The sequence below is a fragment of the Clarias gariepinus genome, chromosome 21 (genome assembly GCF_024256425.1).
Source record: "Clarias gariepinus isolate MV-2021 ecotype Netherlands chromosome 21, CGAR_prim_01v2, whole genome shotgun sequence".
Taxonomy (NCBI): domain Eukaryota; kingdom Metazoa; phylum Chordata; class Actinopteri; order Siluriformes; family Clariidae; genus Clarias; species Clarias gariepinus.
The window spans coordinates 4,053,889-4,076,734 of NC_071120.1; the positions used below are offsets into that span (position 1 = coordinate 4,053,889).

The window sequence follows — 22,846 nt, forward strand, 5'->3', positions numbered from 1 at the left end:
GGATACAAGAATGATGATACAAGATTCAAATTGTGATATTTATAGTGTTAAGAAGAGAATGCCTTATTTTTTAAATGTGTATCTGAGACAGTTTGACTTCACAGGAAGGTTTGCAGGTCAGTCCAAAGCAGTCTGATATTTTTTTTAGTTATAAGAAACACCTTAGTGGTGCAGCTTGGACACATCCTTAGTGATGAACCCAGGGTCACAGGGTGTTTCGGGTCTTAGATCATCAGACACCCTCACCTGAGCGACCCAGCCGGGGATGATCAGACCCCGACTTGTGTCCAAGCAGCGGACTAAGCCATACGTCGCCCCTTTTTATCCACAGCCACCTAGAGGCTTTCTCCGCTGCCTCACAGATGTTTCTGGTGGCTTTTCTTTCTTGAGCACCTCTGATTCCAAGCAGCCTGAGTGATCGGTGCAGGCTGTGTCCTGGGAATCCTCTGCAGCCAACCTCAATTGGCTCACAGCGGGCCCTCCACCACCAGTTCCAGATACTTCGCCTTTTTCCGCTCAAAAGCTTTCTCAATCCGATCTTCCCAGGGGACTGTGAGTTCCATTAGCACCACTTGCTTTGTACTCTCTGATGTTAAAACCATGTCTGGCCTGAGTGTTGTGCTGGTTATGTGGTCTGGAAACTTCAGTTGCCTCCACAGATCTACCTTCAGCTGCCAGTCCCCTGCTGTGGATAGCAGACCAGCTGAGACCTTTGGCTGTGACTGAGTCTTCTCCCCGGCCCTGACGAAAAGAATATTTGGCCTTACTAGGGGCTGGTGCTTACTTTGCTGGATTCCAGCACCGATGATATCAGCTACGGCCTTCAGCACCTGGTCGTGGCGCCATCGGTACCTCCCCTCTCCCAGTGCTTTTGGGCAGCAGCTCAAGATGTGCTCCAGCGACCCTCTTGCGGGGCACAGAGGACAAGATGGTGCTTCCACTAGCCCCCAGCAATGCAGATTAGCTGGGCTCGGTAGGACGTCATACACTGACTGGATCAGAAACTTGAGTCTTGCTGGCTCTGACCTCCAAAGTTCTGACCAGGTGATTTTCCTAGTCAGTGCATGTTCCCATTTGGTCCAAGCTCCCTGCTGACGCATAGCCACCATTTTACTACGCCGCTCCTATTCCACCTCTGCTCGGACCTCGCCCTGAATCATTTGCCGTCTGACCCTCCCCAGCGCTCTGTCATAGCGCGGCATTTTATGACAGCCGAGTCCTGCTCGCCCAACCGCCACAGACCCTACTAGCACACCATGCCGCAACCTTGCCTTTGCCAGCTGGACTGCCTCCTGCGCCCTCCACTTCCTTCCAGTCCTGACCTCTATGCCTGCAGAGGAGACTCTGGTGTCGGATGAGTCTCTGTACAGTAACACCTCCCTAGCTCTTGTTACTTTGAATTCCTCTGTAAGGCCTGAGAACGGGAGCTGGAGCTTGTTGGTGTGCCCATACAGGGCAATGCAGCTCAGGCTCTTTGGGAGGCCCAGCCACCTGCGCAGGAACTGGCTGATGTTTCTCTCCAGAGTCTCCACCGTTGTTATTGGGACCTGGTACATCAACAGTGGCCACAAAAGCCTTGGCAGAATGCCATGCTGATATATCCAGGCTTTAAATTTCCCGGGGAGGCCTGCCCTGTCCACTGCTGCAAGCCAGGTTTTCAGCTCTGCGTGCATAGCCTGGATTGCTACTGTCTCTTAAAGTCGCATCGAAGAGCTTCCCCAAGCTCTTCACCAGCTTCTCCGTCAATGATGGTATCTGGAGCCCGTTCATGTGGAAGCGGAATTTGTCCCCAACTCTCCCCTTCCTCAACACAAGGGACCGGCATTTAGCTGGCTTGAATGACATTCTCGCCCAAGATGTTAACCTTTCCAGACCTTTAAGAAGCCAGCGGCACCCTGGCACTGATGTTGCTGTGACTGTTAAGTCATCCATAAAGGCTCTAATTGGCGGTTGTCGAGTGCCAGATCTGGAGAGAGGCCCTCTGCATTCCACTTCTGCCGCCTTGACAAGCATGGTCATCGCTAGAGCAAACAGCGTCACTGATATGGTACAACCAGTAATGATGCCTTTTTCTAGGCGGTGCCATGCTGATGTTATAGATCCAGATGTAAATCTCATACTAAACCTACTGTAATAGTCCTGTATGAGATCTGTGATCTCCTGCGGAACATGGTGCATCGTCAAGGCTTTGGTCACCAGCTTGTGAGGAATTGATCCGTAGGCATTTGCCAGATCCAACCATATGACTGACAAATCTCCTCGTTTCTCTCTGGCCTCTCGAATCAGCTGGGTGACCACTCCAGTGTGTTCAATGCAGCCTGGGAAGCCTGGAACCCCTCCCTTCTGCACGCTAGTATCAATGTAGGAATTCCTCAGGAGGAAATCGGTCATGCGATTGGCAAGGATCTTAAAAAAGATCTTGCCCTCTACGCTAAGCAGTGAGATGGTACGGAACTGCGAGATGTCACTTGCGTTTTCCTGCTTCGGTATCCACACACCTTCGGCATATCTCCACTGCTTGGCTACCCTGTCTCTTCGCCATACTACCCTGATGATTCTCCACAGCCTCTTCAGAAGTCTTGGGTAGTGCTTGTATACTTTGTATGGCACGCCACTCGGCCCTGGTGCTGCACTGGTCCGTGCAGCCCTGACCATGTTCTTGACCTCTGCCAGCGTTGGCTCTTTGATGTTGAATTGGCTGGATGGTAGTGGTGGTGAAATTTGTTCTCTGCAGGGGCCCAGGTCTTCCTCCCTCTGCCGGTCGCTGTATGTTTCAGAGAGATGGCGATTGATGTCGTCTTCTAGGCACATGAGGGTCCCACTCCGCTTCTGCCCAAGCAGCTTCTTCGTAAACCCGAAAGGGTTAGCTATGAAGGCAGTGCGCTTGCGGGCCCTCTCTCTACCCTTCCTCCTGTGCCACTCAGCACAACGTAGGGAGATGAGCTTTTTCCCTTCAGATGTCCCGGAGCTCAGTCAGGGCGGGCTTTTCTTCCTCGCTCGCCTTCTTAAAACGTTGTTTTAGGGACTTCAAGTCTCTCCTGGGTACAATGATCTTATTCTCTCGCCTGTTGGGTCTGACTGTAGTCTTGGCCTTTGGCTGTTTGATACCAAACCGCTCAGCACCGATGTAGATGATGAAGGTGCACATCGTTTGGAGCTGCTGATCCACACTCCCTTTTGATGATGCTTCCAAGGCGCCATCTACATCTTCATCAAACTGGCGCCACTCAAACTCCTTGTGTGCCGCTGGCCACAAGACCCTGCGATGTTCAGATGGATTGCTGGGTGGAGCACGCTGAGCTTGGAAGTTCTGAACACTGTGGGTTGACTCCGGGTCCTGCTCCTCCTCCGTCTCACCAGGGGCCTTGCTATGCACTGCCTCTGTGCGTTGTTCAGCTTGCTCCTTCCTCGTAAAGCCCATCTTCGTCTGATGGATCTTCAGGCCTTTCAGGTTCTTGCAGCTTTTGCCACACATACAAGATACTCTCATCGTCGTTAATCCTTTGCTCATGTTCTGCACCAGAAGGTCCGTCCGTGTGGGGTGCTCATCCTCCCCCCCTCTCGGGCACCCCCTGGGGGTATATTTCATTCGGGCTTTCTGTAGCTTAGTTGGGTGCTCCCTCACGGTAGCTGCAGCTTGGGGTGCTAACCCTCGCTGCCCCGGTTGCCGTCTCTCCGAGCTGTCCACTGTCTCTCCAGCCGTCACTACACTGTTCGTAGTCGTCATCCAGCCTTTCCTGGATGTCACTGGCTATGCCAGAAGGATAGTTATAAGAAACACCTTAGTGGTGCAGCTTGGACACATCCTCAGTGATGAACCCAGGGTCACAGGGTGTTTCGGGTCTTAGATCATCAGACACCCTCACCTGAGCGACCCAGCCGGGGATGATCAGACCCCGACTTGTGTCTAAGAAGCGGACTAAGCCATACGTCGCCCCTTTTTATCCACAGCCACCTAGAGGCTTTCTCCGCTGCCTCACAGATGTTTCTGGTGGCTTTTCTTTCTTGAGCACCTTTGATTCCAAGCAGCCTAAGTGATCGGTGCAGGCTCTGTCCTGGGAATCCTCTGCAGCCAACCTCAATTGGCTCACAGCGGGCCCTCCACCCCTTCCGCCTGCAGTCCTGCACCAGTTCCAGATACTTCGCCTTTTCCGCTCAAAAGCTTCCTCAATTCGATCTTCCCAGGGGACTGGGATATAATAACAGTCACTAAGAAAGTGTTCAAGAGTTACAGTAGACACACACACACACATTACATCACATTCAACTTTAAATCTTTTTACAATATATGTTCTGCCGGAAAACAACATACTCGAAGAATTTCAGTCATGTTTCAGGTCCCATCATAGTACAGAAACTGCACTAGTTAAAATTGCAAATGACTTCGAACCAAGACTGCATCTCGATACTAGTCTTACTTGGTCTTAGTGCTGCATTCGACAATATAGATCATAATATTCTCATAGATCGCTTACAAAATCACATAGGTATTCAGGGACAGGCGTTAAAATGGTTTAGATCATACCTGTCTGATCGATACCATTTTGTAGATCTAAATGGAGAACCATCTGGTGTAATGCCAGTGTAATATGGGGGTCCCACAAGGGTCAGTTTTAGGACCTCTGCTGTTCTCAATATACATGCTTCCCTTGGGTAACATCATTAGAAGACATGAAATTAGTTTCCATTGTTATGCTGATGACACCCAATTATATATCTCAACAAAACCAGACGAAATACCCAAGTTGTCTAGACTAACTGAGTGTGTCCAGGACATAAAATATTGGATGATCGCTAATTTTCTCTCTCTTTTTTGCCAGCTGCTTGTGAAGACTGGGGCTGTGTCTTTGCCTCTGTCTTGAACTTGAATGCCTTTGTTCTTTGTCTGTCTTGGCCCTCAACCCTTATCAGTGCTACCTAATGATCGCATGAAGTGCAGGTATCAGAGCCCTTAAATTAACACACCACCAGGTGCAAAACGTGCCCTTACTGATTGAGCTTACGGCACAGGCGTCTAGTGATCATGAATCTAGATGACCAGGGGTCTGCCTGATTGGAATTCCATGGCATACAGAGTATTTTAATATTCGTCAGAATATTTATCTGCCCTTCGTGAGACCCGCATTGTTACACTTTAAGCAAAGAAAACACATCTGATAATATTATATATAACTAGCTTTTAACATTAAGCTGAATCCCAAATTTCTCTTTAACCCCTAATTAGTTTCCCTTCTTGGTGTGTGGAACAAAATGGCTTACCATTTAAAATTTGCAATTTAACCCCAGATCCCAGATGTTAATAAAGCTAATATTCTTAAAATTCTTAGATTAAATGAAATATGAAGTAAATCTTGTAAGTTTTAAGGATTGTTCACCACCTCCATGGTTTATTCTTCTCACCTTTTGGCTACACAGTACTGGTCAGAATTTACAACACCGTTCACCCATGTTAATGAGACTGTCGCTCTCCATTTGCACCAATTGCAGTTAGTTATTTCCACCAGTCAAGCAAGGATATGTTATGAGCAAAATAATGAAGATGATAAATTGTGTTTGTGAAACTCTTGTATAGAAGCAATATCAAACTTAAGGTCATGCTGTTATCACAGGCTTGTCGATATTAAATACAACAGGACAACCTAGAGTGTGATATTGCTTAATGTTACGTGCAGGTGTAGCGCACGTATGCGCGCATGCATGACCGCTGGTGCCGCTCTCTCTCTCCCTTCTTTTTTCTCTCTCTCTCGCTCTCCTTCTCACAGGAAGCCCCGCCCTGATTGAGCGTGCCGTGACGTGCGTCGGGATTGGCTGGCCTAAAGCAGCACGTCCTCTAAAGGTGGCAGATGAAAGCCGGAAGGGGGAGCGGTTATGTTGGTTTCTGAGATGTTTGCTTATGTTGTGTTTTTTTTTTGTGTACGGACTGTTGGGTCGCGCCAGTGTTTGTGAGTTTGGGTGTTGTGAGTGTTGGTTTCTTTTTCCTATTTTTATTTTATTGTTTTCGTAAATATTGTAAATAGCCCTTTTTGTTTGTATATACATTTTGTTCTATGGAAGCAGTAGGGGTTGGGTGCCATTTCTGTTAAACGCGTTTTCTCCTGTTTTTATATGTTTAGTTAGGGAGTTAGTATAGCCCTGTGTTTTTGGTTTATAGTTTTCTTTGTAGTTTAGTTAGCTTTACGGGAGGAGATAGGTACAGGGTTTTGTTTATTGTTTTGGCCTTGGCCCAACCCTGAAGCCAAGAGCTTCCTGCGTGTGCTTGTAAAAAAAGAAAAAAACAACCAAGACCACGCACACTTAAATTTGGTTGTAAAGGTTCTTTTTTTATTTATTTATTTTTTGTTGCGTCCCTGAACCCTAGACCAGGGGTCGTAACAAGTGGGAGCTCGTCTGTTGTCGGGCATACTCGGCCTTTGGTTTGTTTGGCTGCCTTCTTAGGTTGGAATGTAGTCATAGAAAAATGGCTTTTGACCTTAATAGCCTTTACGCTAGCTCCTACTTTAGAGCAATTTGACCGGTGTCGTAAAGACGACTTGTTCAGCATTGGTGAATTCTTTGAAATTGACATGCCACGTAAGGGTCTAAAAAAAAGAGGTGAAAAAAATATTGCTTAACACATTAGTTGATCAACAGATTTTGCCTCGGGTGCCTGGAGAGTATACTGAGGACAAGGACGCTTCAACGCCGACAGAGGTCGACGGTGAGCCATAGGTTGCGCCACAGTCGCCCCCCCAGGCATAAGGTAATTACACCACCCACAATAACATCACCAATTGACAAATCAGAACAACTTTTGGTTCTAAAAACGAGGGAAGTAGAACTGGAAATAAAACGAGAAAACACAGGCTCAAAAACTACGGTTGCGGGAGCAGGAGCTTGAGATGGAGAGGGAGAATTTTCGGCGAGATTTCAGCCGGCTGCACGGGACTAAGAGCGCGGGGGAGACCTCCCCTGCCTCTCCATCATTTGCTCAGTTACCTGTAGCAGCTGCGCCGGGTTTTTCTTTTCTCGCTTCTGCCCTAGTTACTACCTCCCCACCCCAGTTTGATGTAAGCAAACATATTGTTTTAGTGCCTCCTTTTGGGGAGACCGAGGTGGATAGCTATTTCATAGCTTTTGAGTGTGTGGCGGCTACATTACAGTGGCTGAGAGCAATGTGGGCCCTCTTGTTACAATGTAAGTTGACTGGTAAAGCACAGGATGTGTGCTCTGCGTTGCCTGTTGAACAAAATCTGGATTACGACACGGTCAAACAAACTGTTCTACGTGCCTATGAGTTAGTGCCAGAGGCTTACAGACAAAAATTTAGGTCCCATAGGAAGGCGGATAGACAAACCTTCATTGAATTTGCCCATAAAAAGCAAACGTTGTTTGAAAAGTGGTGTGCTGCAACGAAAGCTACCACTTTTGAGGCTCTTAAAGAGTTAATCCTGTTGGAGGATTTCTCTGTCAGCATCCGCTGTGTTGGCTGACGAGTTTGTGTTGACACACTGTACTGTATTCTCTCCTACTATGAGAACGGATAAATTCGCTGCCCGTGGGGTTGAAGGGCAGGTGAAACCTTCAGCAGGCAGTGTAAAACCTGCACGAGGGGGTGTTTTTAGAGGTTCTCAGTATCGCTCAGGAGGAGGTAGAGTCTGTTTTTACTGTTTAGCTGCTGATCATCTGATTTCAGACTGTGAGGCCTGGAGGAAGAAAAAATGCATCGGTAAAGTCAAAGTCTGTGTTTTTTTTTAAGACAAGCAAAACAGGTTTTACCTGAGCAAACAGTGGCAGTGTATAAGCCCTTCATGTTACAGGGGTGGGTGGCAGACAGCCCTGAAGGCGTTTGCAGATCAGTGTCCATCCTGCGAGATACAGGTGCAGCACAGACTCTGATGTTAGCTAGTCCACTTTCACTGTCTCAGACAACCTACATGGGTACTGATGTTATTTTACGTGGCATTGGAGCAGGCTGTATCACAGTCCCACTTCATAATATACACCTTGAAACAGAAATAGTAACTGGTGAAGTATGTGTCGGTATTTGTACCGAACTCCCTGTTGACGGAGTTCATTTAATCCTGGGAAATGATCTGGCAGGTGCTATTGTTTCCCCTCGCCCAATTTTGACAGAAAAAACAGTAACTGATGTTAATGATTTTGTTTCCAACTTGCCTACAGTATTTCCATCAGGTGCAGTTACACGTGCACAGGCACGGAACCTTGATTATGTTGTCGATTTGTCTGATTCTTTTTTGCAAACACCTGTTACAGGAAAATTTTATGTCAAACCAACTGTGTCTGATGAAACTATTGCACCCTTACAAATGGGCCGTTCGCAATTGGCGGCGGCGCAGAGGGCTAATGTAACATTAGCGAAATATTTTAAAGCTGTTACTGATGAGCTAATGATGCTTAATAAAAATGTAATGTTTAATTTAGATGGAGAAGTATTAATGAGACGATGGGAAAATGTTGATATTGTTCAACAAATTGTGGTGTCTGTGAATTATCGATGACAGATATTAAATCTGGCTCATGACCATGTTTTCTCTGGCCATTTGGGGATTACAAAGACATATGACCGTATTTTACGATCGTTTTTTTGGCCGGGCTTGAAGGCCGACGTTGTTGCTCATTGCAAATCGTGCCATGTTTGTCAATTAACGGGCAAGCCGAATCAGATAGTTCCTCCGGCTCCTTTACACCCAATTCCTGTAATGGGAGAACCGTTCGAGCATGTGGTTATTGATTGTGTGGGTCCGTTGCTAAAATCGAAAGCAGGTCACCAGTTTATACACACTTTTACTGTATGTGTACTGCCACTCGTTTTCCGGACGCCGTTCCAATGCGCAGTATAAAAGCTAATATGGTGACGAAAGACATATAAAAAATTTTTTCACTGTTTGGGTTGCCTAAAGTAATACAAACTGATCAGGGGTCTAATTTTACCTCAAAGCTGTTTTCTCAGGTTCTTCGTGAACTAACTGTCAAGCATCAGTTGTCGACTGCGTTCTATCCGGAGTCGCAAGGCATGTTGGAGAGGTTCCATCAAACTCTCAAGTCCATGCTCCGGGCTTTCTGTCTCGAAACGGGAAAAGACTGGGATGAATCGCTCCCGATGCTGCTGTTTGCAGTACGTGAGACGGTCCAGGAATCGTTAGGCTTACAGTAAGTCCGGCTGAGCTGGTCTTTGGACACACTGTGCGGGGCCCTCTGAAACTTTTAAAAGAGCAGTTTTTATCATCTGAGGAAAAAACAGTGACAGTATGTGAGTATGTGACTCAAATGCGACAACGTTTAAATCGAGTGTTGGAAGTGGCAAAGTCAAACTTGGGTTTTAAGCAACAACAAATGAAGAAACATTTTGATGTTAAGAGTGTGGCACGTAATTTTAAACCAGGAGATTTGGTCTTGGTGCTACTTCCTCTCCCAGGGTCATAGTTGCAGGCCAGGTTTTCTGGACCCTATGTGGTGGAGAAGAAAATTTACGAAATTAACTATTAAATTTGTACTCCTGAGAGGGGAAAGAAAAGTCGTGAGTGTCACATAAACATGTTAAAACCTTATGTGAATAGGGAAACGTCTGTAAAGCGCGCAGTGGCGGTGTCATCAGTGGTGACTGTTTCCCCTCTGTCAATTGAAGTTAATCCTTAGGATGATGGGTTGAATCATTATGACAAAACTGCTAACAATACATTAGGTAATAAATCCCATTCCCAGGCAATTAGTGAATTTCCCATTCCCAAATCGAAAAGGGAGCTACTCTGTTATTTAGGCATGATTGGGTATTATCGTGCCTTCTACAAAACCTTTTCCTCCGTGGTATGTCCTTTAACGGACTTGTTGAGTACGTCCAAAATTTTCGCCTGGAGCAGTAAATGCAATAATGCTTTTAACGCGGCAAAAGATCTTTCATGTAGTGCAACGGTTCTCTCCGCCCCTGATTTCTCGAAACTTTTTAAACTAGAGGTGAATGCAAGCGCATTGGGGGCAGGTGCAGTGTTTTTACAACAAAGCGAGTCGGAAATTGACCACCCTGTGTGCTATTTTTTAAAGAAATTTTCAAAAACATAGCAAAATTATAGCACAATTAAAAAGGAAGCTCTAGCCCTGCTCCTGGCTCTTCAACACTTTGTGTATGTTGGTGGTAGCTCTAGACCTATAGTAGTATACACTGATCACAACCCCTTGGTCTTCCTATCTCGAATGGCCAATTCGAACCAGCGGTTAATGCGGTGGTCATTAATCATTTAGGGTTTTAATCTGGAAATACACCACAAGAAAGGAGCAAAAAAATGTTTTGGCAGACGCACTGTCGAGAGCGTGAAGATTTTTTTTAGTCAAAATAAGATTTCGACTTTTATGGGTGGGGGTGTTACGTGCAGGTGTAGCGCTCGCCCTTCTTTTTTCTCTCTATCTCGCTCTCCTTCTCACAGGAAGACGCCCTGATTGAGCGTGCCGTGACGTGTGTCGGGATTGGCTGGCCTAAAGCAGCACGTCCTCTTAAGGTGGCGGTGAGGCGATTATGTTGGTTTCTGAGAAGTTGGCTTGTGTTGTGTTTTTTTTTGTGTACGAACTGTTGGGTCGCGCCAGTGTTTGTGAGTTTGGGTGTTGTAAGTGTTGGTTTCTTTTTTTATTTTTATTTTATAGTTGCGTTCCTGAACCCTAGACCGGGGTCGTAACAAGTGGGGGCTCATCCGGGATTTGAACCCGGGACCTCTCGCACCCAAAGCGAGAATCATACCCCTAGACTATTGAAAAACCTTTATGTTCATTGCCTATAGCTTTTATACCTCATCAATTATATAATTTATTACACATACACATGCATAAATCAATCAAGATGTAAAGACAAAACTTTCAGCTATAATTCAAGGGGTTTTACAAAAGTATAGCATTAACCATTCAGGAACTACATGCATTTTTATATGCTCACATTTTGTGTGTCTGTTTTTGTGTGTTGGGGGGAGGTTTGTTCCAAGTTCCATCTTGAAACAAACTAAAATAATTACAAACATGAGGATTGCATTAAATACAATAAAAATTATTTGCAGTCAATGACTTACTGAAGTGTCAGTTCTGTGGCTGGAAAAACATCCACACATTGGACAGATGCTGCATGTGTTCTAGCAAAGGCTTGTGGTTAGAGATACGTCTTACCTTTACACAACCACTCACTCACACACTCTCTCTCTCTCACACGCACACACACAGACACACACACACATATGCATGGATCACTCCAGATGTAAACTCAAACCTTTCAGTTTAATTCAAGGGGTTTTACAAAAGTGTGGCATTAACCTTTAGGAATTACAGGCATTGTCACACACTCACATTTTTTAGGGAGGCAGTGCTTATAAATTATGAAACAAACTAAAATAATTACAAATATGAGGGCTGCATTAAATACGATAAAAATCCTTTGTAATCAGTGACTGTCTGAAGTCTGGGACCCATGGACATGACCAAATGTTGAGTTAACCTGCAGGCTTCGCCAGGTTATTACTGCAACTGTATTGAGCTGCTACTACTTCGCTACTTCAATCTTGTCCTCAGTAAGTAAAGGGTATAACCTATTGAGATGAGAGCAAATGATTGATTTGGTCAGGAAAGAATATCACATTTCTTTGTCTTGGAAAACTCCTGGGTGGCTTTCAAGTTTGAGTCATTATTCTTCTGCAATATGAAGCAGCATCATATAATTTTTTTCAGCATTCAGTTGAATCTGAGCAGAGAGTATAGCCTTATACACTTCATAATTCATCCTGCTATTTTTATCAGTAGTCAGGCCACCAATAAACACCAGTGACCAGGTTCCATTGGCAGCCATACACTCTAATACCCAACACTGCTACCACCATGTTTGGCCTTTCCTTTCCATACTTTTCATTTTCAATAATTTTGGCACAAGTTAATTTTGGTTTCATTTCAAAGAATCTGGGAAGGTTTCTGCCAAAGTCTAATTTGGCCTTTCGTTCTTGTGTGTTATCCGTGTTTTTGCACATTATTTACTTCATAAAACCGTTTCTTGACTTCTTGACAGTGACCCGCCTACCTCCTGTTGTTGATGTGACTAGATGTTGTGAAAGGGTTCTTCTTCATCATGGATAGAATTCTGTGGTCATCTACTTTAGTTGTCTAGTTGTCCAGTTAATTCCTTCTCTATAAGAATGTACCAAGCTGTTGTACTGGCCATTCCAAATGTTTTTTTTTTTTTATGTCACTATTATTAATAGTTTAAGAGAACAGTTACCAAATGCAAACATAACACTCAGAACCACCTCCAGACCTTTTATCTGCATCACATCTAATCATGGGTGTGTTAAATGATGTATGCTGTAATTTCTCAGTGGTTAATGCCACACTTTTGTCACACGCTGTGAATCCTGACCTTGCTTATATCTTGCTTCATTTTAAATGTAATGTGGTCGTGTACAGACGCCAAATGCCAAAAAACATATATATTCTCCAAATTCCTGAGCCTGACTGTAAGTTAATAAAAAAATTCTAAAATTGTTACCATTTATTATGGATCATGATAACTACAGTAATAATTTACTCCTTCATTCTATTTTTTCATTTTTAAAAAGTAAAGACAGGAATCAAATGTGTGTGAAAAACAGTTGGTAGTCAGAACCTGTAACCTAGACGGGATGGTGTAATTTTAAAAGACTGAGTGTCAGTTCTGTGGTTGGAAAAACATTCACACTTTAAGATGGAGAGATGATGCTTGTGTTTCAGCAAAGGCTTGTGGTTAGAGATATGGCTCATCTTTACACACCCACACACACACACTCGAGTGCTTTCTCACACAAACACACACATACTCACAACACACACCTATGCATCCGCTTATACACCCACAACACACACACAGTCACACACTGATAATATATAGAAGTTTATCAGTGTCAAAATTCCTTAAAGCAAAATAGCATGTTGTATTACATAAACTCAATAAAAACTCATTCAAACTGTTAAATTCCTTCTGCATTGCAGTTTGATCTGAATGGAATCCATACAGCTTTTATAATTCTGCCAAATGCTCAAATGTATAATGCTTAAATTTATCATTTAATTTCATATTTCAAATAAAAGTGTAATTCAAGCATTTAAAAGTAAAAAATTGCCCTTACCAAACTGCTGTTGGAAATATTTTGAAGTGTTAAAAAAAACATCTTAATTATTTTGCTACCACAGAAATTCAGGTTGACAAAATTCTTGGAAGAAAAATCAGGCCTCCCCCTCACTGGGTTGCCAGTTGAGTAGCAGAAAAACTGTGTTGTGCGCAATAATTTCCCATTGACACAGGTTTCACCCCTTACACGCCGTAACTGCTATCTTCAAAGCAAAACCAGTGAGCGTTTTTGTTCAAACGCTAGATCAATGTCTTTTTCCCTTTATACTCAGTAATGTAAGTACACTTGTGTTCAGCAACAGGACAGGATTAATTTCAACAGCAGCAACAACAAACATGCTGTTTACTCTGTGTTGAAGTTACGTTCCTTAAAAATAAAGGTAATCAACAACTTTGTAATGAAGGAAAACAACTGTGTAATGTTTAAGTGACATTCTTTTTTTAATGATGACAATAAAGATACTAAGATTTTTTTTTATATTTTATGCAATGAACTTGTTATTTAGTTCAATATTAGTATGAAATAGGGATGGCACACTTTAAAGTACACTGTGGAACAGACCACAGCAATTGTCAATCCATTGCTTTTTCCATGATTTACCAGATGTGAAGACTTGATATCTTTCTTGCTGAATTTTGTCAGTGTGACATTTCATGCCCTTAACATTGACTTTTGGCAGCCTGAATTTGTGAGCTTGAAAAATAATGATGCAGAGATACAGATACAGAGACTGTCATTGTAGTGATACAACAACAATTGTTTGGTAGCTCTGCATTAGACACCAGCATTAACAAAGAAAAATAATGCAAAAATAAACAAAATAATAAACAATATATAAAATATAGATATAACAATATATATAATGGAATACATGTGAAGTGGGACCTTTATGAAAACAGTTCAGTGCAAACAGGTTGTGTGGGTGGTTAAACTGTTCCATAGTCTGTTAGTGTGTATCCTGATTGACCTGCAGCTTTTGAGTGATGGGGCTCTCTGGTTCCTTGCAGTGCAGCTGCTGTACCACAGTGTGACACAGTGGCAGAGAATGCTCTCTATTGTGCTTCTGTAAATAAACAGTGAGAGCTGAGAGTAAGGTAAGGTGGTAGTCTGTTTTGGCTTTAATACCCCTCCTCATGCTGCAAGGGGTATCTGTAATTGGCTTTTTTTAATGTCCTTCAGATGGTATTTTTTACACACGAAAATATTTTAGAACAGCAATTTGGTAAGGCAAATATTTTAGTGACTTTTTTTTGCAGACAAAAGGTCTAAGACAGAAAAAGAGATCAGTTTTCGTTATTTTACAAAATCTGAATATATTCCATGAATTTGTTTAAATTTATTTAAAAGTAAATTTAATGCTCATTGCTGCGCTGTTTGGGGGGAGGTACGTGCTGATAAACTTTGGTCTGCTTTTCAGAAGTTGCCACTCTCTGTAATCTGAGTGTGTGTGTGTGTGTGTGTGTGTGTGTGTGTGTGTGTGTGTGTGCGCGCGAGTCTGAAACCGCTATTTTTTTAAACCGGGTCCCAAAGTGGATAAATCTGAAAACGACACCCTTGCGTCTTCTTGTGTATGGCCAATCCGTATATTTTGTGAAACGATGATGTCATCACACCCCGTGTCGGCTGCGTCACACGTAACAGCAAAAACAATAATGGCGGACTACATGATTGTGTTCGTGTTGCTACAAAGCCTACTAGCTTTATTACAGCAAAATCTATTGCTTCTATGCAACTGTTATAAGCAACAAGCGATAATGGACAACACCATCTTGGTTCGTATACAGCGCACAAGGTTATGGGCATGCTCAAAGTCTTCTTCTCCGTGTATAGTGTATCTCTATGGCAGAATTACAGCGCCCCATACTGGTCTGGCATATATACTACACCGTTTTCAGTGGTTTCGTGTGTACGCAGATATTTCTTGAGACGACGCCGTGTTCACGAAAAAAATGATCGGATAGGGAACGCACCGGCTTCGTGTGGACGGAGTCTAAGTTACCTTAAAGCGGGGAAAGTTGGTTTTCTGCCTGTGTACAGATGGAGCCACCCCAAATAGCCGCGACCATGTGAATGGCGTGCGAATGGCGTACGGTTGCCTTATGCACGCCGTAGTCTCCCCTCCTTTTCCTTCGAGAAAGGCGTGTCAAGATTTCACAGTAAACACGCCCATTTAAGCCCTATTTATGCATTTACCTGGTTCCACCACTAGATGGCGCTTCGTTCTCAAGGACACGTTAACACAAGCCAGCAATTTAGCTGCGCTAAGTTGCAATCACGTGATTTTAACAACCCGCTCCCACCCCCGCCGAACTGACGCTACCAAACTGCACTAGAGATGAAGATGGCGGATTAATGGACTATTCGCGGTAAGTGGTGTTTTAATTTATAACATTTGTTTGGGATTAGTTTACAGTTTATTTCCCAGTTTAGCTTTTTATCGGCCGTTTTGAAAATCACTGGCAGCACCAGCAGCGGTCAGATGTGACTTTAGATAACTTAATGATCTGTTTACCAAGTCTGGAGTTAACATTACAGCTTACTGTCAGTGTCACAAACTCACAATTTCACTCCTCTTTAACTAAAAAAGACACTAAAGCTTCGAAAGCAATATTAATGTCCCTATTACAAAAGCTGCACTACCCGATGAAGAGTGTTTGTATTTTATAAAAATGCCTTTAGAGTCTGACCGCGTGTTGTCTGGATAAATTCAGCAATTATTTATTCTTTGGGTAAGAGTTAATCTGCAGGTTATTTCTGTGAATATAATGTGATGCAGTTCATGAAGGACACAAGCTGAGGATAGATGTACAGGAGCTCGCGAGCTAAATGCTCATAACCAGGTTTATATTTTTCTTAATTTGGCCGAAGTGTTTATCAGTTAAGGAGTGGGGGGAGGGGGAGGTGTGTGGGGAGGTGTGGGGGGCTTCAGTACTCGGGAAGTTATAGTTTGGCTTCAGAGATGAACTAATGTATACGAGTGTTATATCGCCTAACTTATTTGTATGAAAAGCGCATTAAGTAAATTCTCGGTTAATTTAATGCAGACGGTAATACAGACAGACCGGGGTTAACGCTAACAAAGTTCAATGGTTAACATTAGCACAGGCAGTTTATTTACATTCCAGAATTCCCCAAAAAAGTATTTTACACTCTGTGGTCTATGTTTACTAATATCTTTTATATTTATTACAACTAGATATTCTGTAAAGTTTATTTATCTTTGTCTTCACTAAATTCTCCTGTTGTCTTTAATCAGAGCTCCGCTGTGGAGGATTGGGGGGTCAGACGGATGACGGTTGGAGCTACTGGAGGAGCCTGAACAAGCTGTTGAGGGAGCTGTAGGAGGGATGACGTCACAGTGCAACAACTTTAGAATGATGTTTGGTCAGGTCTACTGTATATTCTAAACATAGAATTGCAAAACATCTGATACTTTAGGGGGACACAAAGAATTAAACAGTTCCATCTTTAATATTTTTTTAATGATATTTTAATATAAAAGAACCCGATAGAGACTAATAAGCAGCTGGTGTTATCCTGGTATTTAAATGACCTTTAAGCAAAAATTAAACATGTTTTCACCTGTTTTACACAAATTATTGTTTTACCTTTGACTAGTTTTGGAAGAATAAATTTTATTTTTAAAGTCATGTGTGCATGTTTTAATTGTTGGGGGATTTTTTGGGTATTATTATTATTATTATTATTATTATTATTACTGGTTATACAAATAAATGAAAACAACAGTTAAACACTTGATCATATGTATCTGTGCTAGATTGTGTTTGTGATTATGTGACCCATAATCATTTTTTTCTCAGTATAAAATGTTTTGGTGGTTTTAAGAACTCCATCAAAAGAGCAAAGACAAACTTAGAAGAAGTGGAAGGTAAGAGACCTCAGTGGAGAATACTGACTGTGACATGGTGCTAATTGCTCTGTCTGTGTGTGTGTGTGTTTTTGGCGGGGGGAGGGGTACTTCAGACTTATTTGTCTGTGCGCAAATGTTTGTGTTAAACCAACGGAGAAATACAGGAGCGCACACACACACACACCTCTCATCCACAAACGCTTTAACTTTTGTCTTGGAAATCGTTGATTAAACCTATGAACACAGCTGTTCAGCATCAGTCCAGAACACAAGCGCAGGGTCTGTTTTTGTCCTTAATTAAAATACATCAATATGTTAATAATTTACACAATGATAACATTTTGTTTATGTTTAATGTTAATTTTGCAGGAAAAGGTAATAAGCAATATTTAAAATAAAACAAACCAGGAAGTAAGTGTTTCATACATTAAAGTGCTGTGTATAACCAAGTGCCCCAACAAACATGGCAACAGTGTGGAGAGTGTGTGCGCTGTGGGGGATTGGAAGATGAATGAGGATAATCATTTACAAGACAAAAGAGGTTCAGAGGTGTGTTATGCCCTACAACTTTTATTATCTTTTTAGCCGTGTTGCGTAAGAGAGGAGTAGTGACAAATTCATTACTTTCGTTACTAGACATGGTCTATTTTGTCAGCAAGTGAAATACATCAATACGTTAAAGGGGTCATACAGCACTACATGCACTATTTTAAGCTGTTTGGACTAAACTGTGTGTTAGGAGAGTGCGTACACAACCACTCTACGATGATAAAGAGCTGCCCAGTGATTTTCTTTTCGTTTATTACAGTAACATCCCCCTTCTGAAATCAGGCCAATCGCAAAAGCCTTGCCTTGTGACGCCACACCACAAGAGGGCATTCCTACACAAGTTGATTGACACTTGTGTTTTAGCAAAGACCCGCCCCGAGTGAGAAGACGCTGTCGGCCATTGTTTTTTCGCCGCTGAAGCAAAATGACGCCTAAGCGAGTGTTGTGTACAGTAGTTGGGTGTAATAGCGAACACAGCAGTCGTCATTTACTACCGACATCTGAGCCACTGAGGACGCAGTGGCTGAATTTAGTTTTTGAAGCTAACGTCCCCGCTGATTTACCTAAATGCGTTCATGTTTGCACTACTCATTTTTCACCAGACTGCTTTATAAACGCGGGTCAATATAAAGCAGGTTTTACTAGGAAGCTGCTCCTAAAAATGGATCTGTACTAACGCTTCGTGTTCCTGCTTCATCTTCACCAGGCTCGGTGAGTGTAATTTATTTTACTATGACTCTTTGCAGATCGCCTTTTCTAATAATCACGATGAATGCGGAGTGTAAGTTAACTTACACTCTCATAGAACATGGTTATGGCTTCTTCTCTATGTACATCCGTCTCTATATAATCCCTAATCGCCCGTTTATAATAAACAATGCATTGAGGTGATTGTCTAGTTGCAAACTGTGTACGTAGTCGGAAAACTATATTATGCTTACCTTTGTAACGTTAGATGGTTTATAACGATGTCTGTCGAAGATTAAGAAGTCATGTAAACACATCAGTAAACACATCGCGTCTGTATCTCTCTCAGTAAGTTTCTCCGCTTTTGTTATTGTTGCTCGCGGCAGCGCAACAGCCCGTTAATTCATGCACATGCAGTGATGAGAAAGACAAATCGAGTCGATGCATGTCCATTCTTTTAATTTCTGCTTTGTCAGGCGATATTACAAACTTCCGCGTAGGTTCCGTACTTAAATCAAACCAAAAACGACTGAAGAAAACAGGCTCGGGCTCTATAATCCATAGTTTTCCAGTTTGGACTGCATTACCCATAAAGCACTGCGTTGTGGCAATGCTTTGTGGGTAATGCAGTCCAAAGCATTGCCCGCACTGAACTACACTTCCGTCGCTATACCCCACGTGTCACGCCCCACAGAACGGGGGGGCGGGCTCAGCAGAGGTCATGAGCATTTAAATTAGCATGTACTGAAACAGGTTGCTGAGAACAGAGCTAGTTTTTACCAGGTAAAAGTAGTGTTTTTTTTACACAATCCTTTTGAATTTTTAATTAACGTATAATACAAACTTTTCATTAGGACCCTAAAGATCATATTAACATTTAATGAAAAATATAATGTGTAGGACCTTTAATAATTTACACCACGATAACATTACTGCAGAAGGATCTAGAGACGTGACTTTGAGACGTTCACAGTATATTCGAACTGTAGACAGTGTTTATTCTGCAGAACATTACAAAACAGCCATGTCCAATAAAACAGTGCATCTTTAATAAGCCACATTGGTTTCGAGTCAGTAGTAAAATTAACGAAAGACTGAGAAGCCCCGTAAACTTGACCATGGTTTTTATTATTTAGGGAGAAAAACAATCCAAACCTACATGGCCCTGTGTGAAAAAGTAATTGCCCCCTGAACCTAATAACTGGTTGGGCCACCCTTAGCAGCAATAACTGCAATCAAGCGTTTGCGATAACTTGCAACAAGTCTTTTACAGCGCTCTGGAGGAATTTTGGCCCACTCATCTTTGCAGAATTGTTGTAATTCAGCTTTATTTGAGAGTTTTCTAGCATGAACCGCCTTTTTAAGGTCATGCCACAACATCTCAATAGGATTCAGGTCAGGACTTTGACTAGGCCACTCCAAAGTCTTCATTTTGTTTTTCTTCAGCCATTCAGAGGTGGATTTGCTGGTGTGTTTTGGGTCATTGTCCTGCTGCAGCACCCAAGATCGCTTCAGCTTGAGTTGACGAACAGATGGTCGGAAATTCTCCTTCAGGATTTTTTGGTAGACAGTAGAATTCATGGTTCCATCTATCACAGCAAGCTTTCCAGGTCCTGAAGCAGCAAAACAACCCCAGACCATCACACTACCACCACCATATTTTACTTTTGGTATGATGTTCTTTTTCTGAAATGCTGTGTTCCTTTTACACCAGATGTAACGGGACACGCACCTTCCAAAAAGTTCAACTTTTGTCTTGTCGGTCCACAAGGTATTTTCCCAAAAGTCTTGGCAATCATTGAGATGTTTTTTAGCAAAATTGAGACAAGCCTTAATGTTCTTTATGCTTAAAAGTGGTTTGCGCCTTGGAAATCTGCCATGCAGGCCGTTTTTGCCCAGTCTCTTTCTTATGGTGGAGTCGTGAACACTGACCTTAATTAAGGCAAGTGAGGCCTGCAGTTCTTTTGATGTTGTCCTGGGGTCTTTTGTGGCCTCTCGGATGAGTTGTCTCTGCACCTTTGGGGTAATTTTGGTTGGGCGGCCACTCCTGGGAAGGTTCACCACTGTTCCATGTTTTTGCCATTTGTGGATAATGGCTCTCACTGTGGTTCGCTGGAGTCCCAAAGCTTTAAAAATTGCTTTATAACCTTTACCAGACTGATAGATCTCAATTACTTTAGTTCTCATTTGTTCCTGAATTTCTTTGGATCTTGGCATGATGTCTAGCTTTTGATGTGCTTTTGGTCTACTTCTCTGTGTCAGGTAGCTCCTATTTAAGTGATTTCTTGATTGAAACAGGTGTGGCAGTAATCAGGCCTGGGGGCGACTACAGAAATTGAACTCAGGTGTGATAAACCACAGTTAAGTTATTTTTTAACAAGGGGGGCAATCACTTTTTCACACAGGACCATGTAGATTTGGAGGTTTTTTTTCTCCCTTAATAACGTAAACCTTCATTTAAAAACTGCATTTTGTGTTCAATTATGTTATCTTTGATGAATAGTTAATGGTTTTTGATGAGCAGAAACATTTAAGTGTGACAAACATGCAAAAGAATAAGAAATCAGGAAGGGGGCAAATAGTTTTTCATACCACTGTATTGAGATGTTGTGGCATGACCTTAAAAAGGTGGTTCATGCTAGAAAACCCTCAAATAAAGCTGAATTACAACAATTCTGCAAAGATGAGTGGGCCAAAATTCCTCCAGAGCGCTGTAAAAGACTTGTTGCAAGTTATCGCAAACGCTTGATTGCAGTTATTGCTGCTAAGGGTGGCCCAACCAGTTATTAGGTTTAGGGGCAATTACTTTTTCACACAGGGCCATGTAGGTTTGGATTTTTTTCTCCCTAAATAATAAAAACCATCATTTAAAAACTGCATTTTGTGTTTACTTGTGTTATCTTTGACTAATAGTTAAATGTGTTTGATGATCAGAAACATTTTGTGTGACAAACATGCAAAAGAATAAGAAATCAAAAAGGGGGCAAATAATTTTTCACACAACTGTAATTGTGAACAGCTGAAACATGTTCACACCTGGGGAAGGGTGCATTATTTGCATTTGAATGTTGTCTGACATTGTAAAGCACACACAGTAACACTAAAACACCTGAGAATGAATAAAGGCCCTGATTATACTGAATAAATATTATTTAGTACAACAAAATTCCTAAAAAGAAATACCCCAAATGAAACTAATCTGCAGTTTTAACCGCTGCAGAGGTAGCCAGCAGTAGTTTTCAGAAGTCCTTTTCGAGGCTGCGTTGGGCAGGTACATGAGCTCAGAGCGCCTGGGGATTGACTGGAGCTGAAATCTCAAAACCAGCGAAAATTGCAGCACTTCTAGATAAAACATAATACACCTGTCCATAAATAAAAATTTACATTTAGACCTATACAATAAATATATTTCACCTAAATATTACAGATTAAGCTAATTTAATAATAATAATAATTATTATTATTATAATAAATAGAGAAAGCACAGTCAAAGAATTATTCACTATCATTATTGATATTAAAAAATAAATACATAGCTCAACATGTTTATGAGCTCTGTCGCTTGCTGTCAATGGGCGCCTAAAAGAGATTAACACATTTTCGGCTTCAGTAGACACGCAGTACCTCAGGTTGACACACGAAAGTCACCACAAACCTGCCCTGTAAATATGCTATACAATAGGAAAGGAAATATACATGTCAGGTTTATAGAAACACCTTCCAAGAGCTGGCTTATATGGAAAACAACTGGTATATGATCTCAATGTCCGTTTACATGCCTAAAAGCCATGCAGATTTTGGTTAGTAGAGGGCTTTAGTGAGCTCCCTCTTTATGGTTGTACAGTTTTCTGTTTTAAAACAGAACTTTCTTAGGTTCTTCAACTGAACCTTCTCGGGATCTTCTAATGCATTTGGATTATATAGAATAATAGTATAGAATTTTATTGGGTACTGCTTATATACAGTATGTGTGTACCTGAAAGGTCAAGCAGCCCATAGGACGAGCAAAAGAAAATCTCTGCCTCTTGCCGTTATCTATGTTTTTTTTTTTTTATAATACCAGTTTTTTCAGCTTGGAATAAAACAAAAAGAATCCAACAAACTTTTACCGGCCAACATTTAACATCAAACAGAATTCTGTAGAAGCCACCCCTCTCTCAAACCACAAGGTTTTGCACACACATGCAGCAGCTGTCCATTTTCTGGTTTGACTATTTTCCAACCACATGACTGACAGGTGATGCATTTTCATGCATTTCTTTTGCTCTCACAACCATGTTTTCATCTGCTTGTGACCACCTGTTACTTCCACACACTGCTGTCATTTTTGGAAGAAAAAAATGTGTTTTTATCTAAAATTTATCTTTATAATGGTTAATTGTGTTTTTTTTATCTTTATTATGGATTAAGATCACAGTAGTGCAACCCATATATTCTGAAGAAATCATTTGTGATAGATCTCAAATTAACATACTGTATTGTGTTGGTCATTGCTTAGGGCCTATTCTATCCTATATACCCTGCATAGGACACTAAGGTAATTTTATGTATTACTACCTATAAAACATAAACTACATTTGGAATACAGAGTATTTGGGACCTCATGTATCTCCCT

At 42.0% G+C, this 22,846-nt stretch overlaps 1 pseudogene; it reads right to left on the reverse strand.

Annotated features, from left to right (window-relative positions):
- Positions 1-232: 232 nt before the first annotated feature.
- LOC128509167 (uncharacterized) lies at positions 233-3,148 on the reverse strand (annotated as a pseudogene).
- Between the last annotated feature and the right edge of the window lie 19,698 nt (positions 3,149-22,846).